The sequence below is a fragment of the Gekko japonicus genome, unplaced genomic scaffold (genome assembly GCF_001447785.1).
Source record: "Gekko japonicus isolate JY-2015 unplaced genomic scaffold, Gekko_japonicus_V1.1 scaffold698, whole genome shotgun sequence".
NCBI classification, from domain to species: Eukaryota; Metazoa; Chordata; class Lepidosauria; order Squamata; family Gekkonidae; genus Gekko; species Gekko japonicus.
In genome coordinates, this window is record NW_015168069.1 from 416,414 (window position 1) to 419,688 (window position 3,275).

The following is a 3,275-nucleotide window of genomic DNA, read 5'->3' on the forward strand; positions in this document are numbered from 1 at the left end:
TTGGCCCAGGGCCCCGGCGGAGAGGGCTCCACGATTCAGCACCAGGGACAGCGCCAGGCCTTGTCTTCCCTCGCGTCGCCGTGGGAGGCGCTGCTCTGGGCCCCCCGCACCAGTCCGGGGTGTGTGTGTGTGTTACGGGTCTGTAGAGGTGGAAGGCAAGAAGACCCGTCGGGATCTTCTGCCCCCCTCCCTTACCAGCAAGAAAGGGAGAGCGTTCACTGGGCATCCTCTGCGCGCGCACACGCACCAGAAGCGCCAAGCAGGCGGCTGGCTGGTCCGGCTCTTCTCAGAGCCCCCCATAAGGCTGGCGCTTCGAGGCAAACGTGGGGACACCACAGACTCCCCAGGACAGGGCGCTGCCCCCCCTCCCCCCAACCCAAGAGCCTCCACAGGAACAGTCCCTGCTCAGAAACAGAGCGCTTCTTGGCTCGTTTTCGTTTCCTTTCCCGGCACTAAAGAAGAGCCCGAAAGAACCTTCTTTGGGAGGCGGTTTCGGGATTAGGCTGGAGGAGCGAAGGGGAGTTAAAGGGAGAAAGGAAACGCGGGTGGTTGGGTTTTTTTCTCTCTTTTTTTGGTTGGTTTGTTTTTAAGTGGCGGGGCGGCCATTCAAAAGCTTCCGTTTGACCTCTCGGGTCCCCCGGAGAGGACTCTGGTTTTAGCGGCACAGGAGGATCCGCTGGTCGCCGGGAAGCCAGCCCGGAGGGGGGGGCGGCCGGCCGGCTCTAATCGCCAGGGTTCTCTGGCCGGTCCTCCCCTCTCCAACGCGAAGCGGGAGGGGAGCGGGACCAGGCAGGTGTGAGCCGCTCGCTCCCCCGCGCTCCTTTGCCTCGCTTCTCTTGAGTTTCTTGCCGATCCCATATCTTTTAACAGTTGAATTAACGGCAGCCTTTTTTGTCAGTTAATTAGGTTTAATTTACATAATTAGTACAGTATAAAGAGTATTGGGGATAATCAGGAGGTACGTCTCGCTTACTGTGTAAACACGGATTCGGAATTAGAAATCAGATGTAATTAAGGCGTGTGCGCGCACGTGCGTGCGGGGTGGGTTTAATTGTAACAATTTCTAATTAACACTCAATGATCACCCAATGCAAAGGGTGGTGTTTTTTTTTAGGGGGGCATGCATCGTTTTTGTTGGGGGGTGAGAATGGGATGCGGGTCGTACTTCGTCACACTTTCCTTGTTGGTTTGGAAAGAAAAAAAAAAGGAGTGCTTTGGGAACGGGGAGGCTGCGGTTCAAAACTGTAGAGGGTCTGGAGGAAATATCTGGCACCCAGGAAGGAAGGAAGTGGAAAAAACGTACCTGTGGACTTTGCCTCTTGGCTGAGTGGGAAAAGCAGCCTGTGCATTGAAAGAGGACAGGTCTTCCCAGGAGGCGTGCCATCGTCCTAAGGAACTCATTGCCACAGGATGCGACGACTCCAACCGGCCTAGTGCGTTTGGATATGGGACCGAAATGCTGAATGAAGAGTAGGGCTGGAAAGCCACAAAAGGCACTCGAGGGTCCACGGGGGCTCCTCCGTCGCTGGCCAGGCGATGGAGAGGAAAGGCATGGGATGGGGGGGGGGGTGCGTTCCTCATTTGCCCCAGGAATCCGTTTGGCTACGAGAGAGACTGGCCCATTGGCCTGACAGATGAATATGTCTCTATGATTGGTCCGGCGTTGAAAGAGAGGGATATCCTTAATTAGAAGGCAACGGGGCTATTCGCCCTTCCTGTGTATTTTTCTAATACCAGAAACGGGGTGGTCAGAACGGGAGCAGTTTGCCACTGGCCATTTATTTGGCGTTTCATGTATTATTTAGAGGGCTCCGAGCCCCCTTTAAAGTCACCACTGGACGGCCTTTGAATGGCTTTTGCGCCGCCCCAGCTCCCTGCCCCCCTCCCCCAGGGGCGAGAGGAAATAGCTCAGGAAACGGGGCTACAGGAGGGTGATTCCTTTCCTTTTTTAAAAAAATGGTGCTGTTGCGAAAGAAAAAGGCGTGCAATAAAAATGCCAATCAGCGGCAAAAGGGGAGGAGCTTGTGACCTTGGCTTTGTGAGGACAGATCAAAGGGCAAGGCTCCATAGGGAAGGTGGGGGCTCTGGGGGGAGGAAGCAGAAGGGGTTCCCAGAATCCTCCTTTCCTTCGTTGGCTCGTGGGGTGGGGGGTGGGGGTACCAAGGAGCAGGGCCAAACCCGGGACAGGATGAGTCCACGTTTTCCAAGTCAGCCTACGAATTCAACGAGGGGGAGTCCGAGGGAGGCTTTTTTGAGTGCTCCCCCCCCAACTGTTTATACTCCAAGACAAGGCGAAAAGGAAGCGGCAGAACGCTGGCTCGAAATACACCGGATGGCGGCCTTTGCACTCCCTTGAACAATCCGGAAGCGGTGGTGGTCTCCTCGTGGTCAAGAATGCGGATTCGCCTTTCTCCCCTAAACCAGAGAAAAGGTGCGGAAGCAAAATCCGCCTCTTTCAGCTCTGGCTTGACGGGGGGGCGGGGGTCAGTAAACCAGACTCCTTGCTGTGGACAGAGACTGCCGTCGGAGGATCTCGGCTGGACTAGCTAGTCGGATCTCATCAAGGCTGGGAAGCGAAACAGAGTCGCCGGTTTAATATTTGGATGGGAGACGACCAAGAAAGTCCAGGGTTGCTACGCAGTGGCAAAACCACCTCTGAACGTCTCTTGCCTTGGAAGCCCTCTGGGGTTGCCATAAGTCAGCTGTGACTTGATGGCACTTTCCACCATAATGCCTCAGTGGGAGAGCACCTGCTTTGCATGCGGCGGTTCCAGGTTCAATCCCCAATTAAAAAAAAACTAGTAGTGGATGATGTGAAAGGCCCTGGATAGAGCAACTTTGGAGGGCCTCTGGGACCTCGGCGCCCCTCGCGCCCTCTCTGCCGCCCCCCCCCGCCCAGCTCTTCCGCAGTCCCTTCCCCAGGTTAAAACTCACAGTCCCGTGTCATCTCTTTATAAATATCTCTCGACGAGGAGGCGTCCAAGGCCCTTTCCCCCGGTCCTCCTTCCTGGAGGGGCTCGCGCAGGCACGAGATTGCCCCATAAATCACGGCGGTCTAATTCAGTGGAAGTTTAATAAACGCCTCCTATTGGAAACGAATGTTCCCCATTTAACAGTTGTATCAGCACCATATAAAACCATGACCCCAATAAATTTCATTTTTGCAGCCGATCAATCCTAGCCCTCGCGCTATCGATCCACGACGGGGGCCCTCGCTAGCCTCGCCTCGCCCGCCGCTGCCGTTTTCTGGTGGGGGGAAAATAGCATTTCGATTT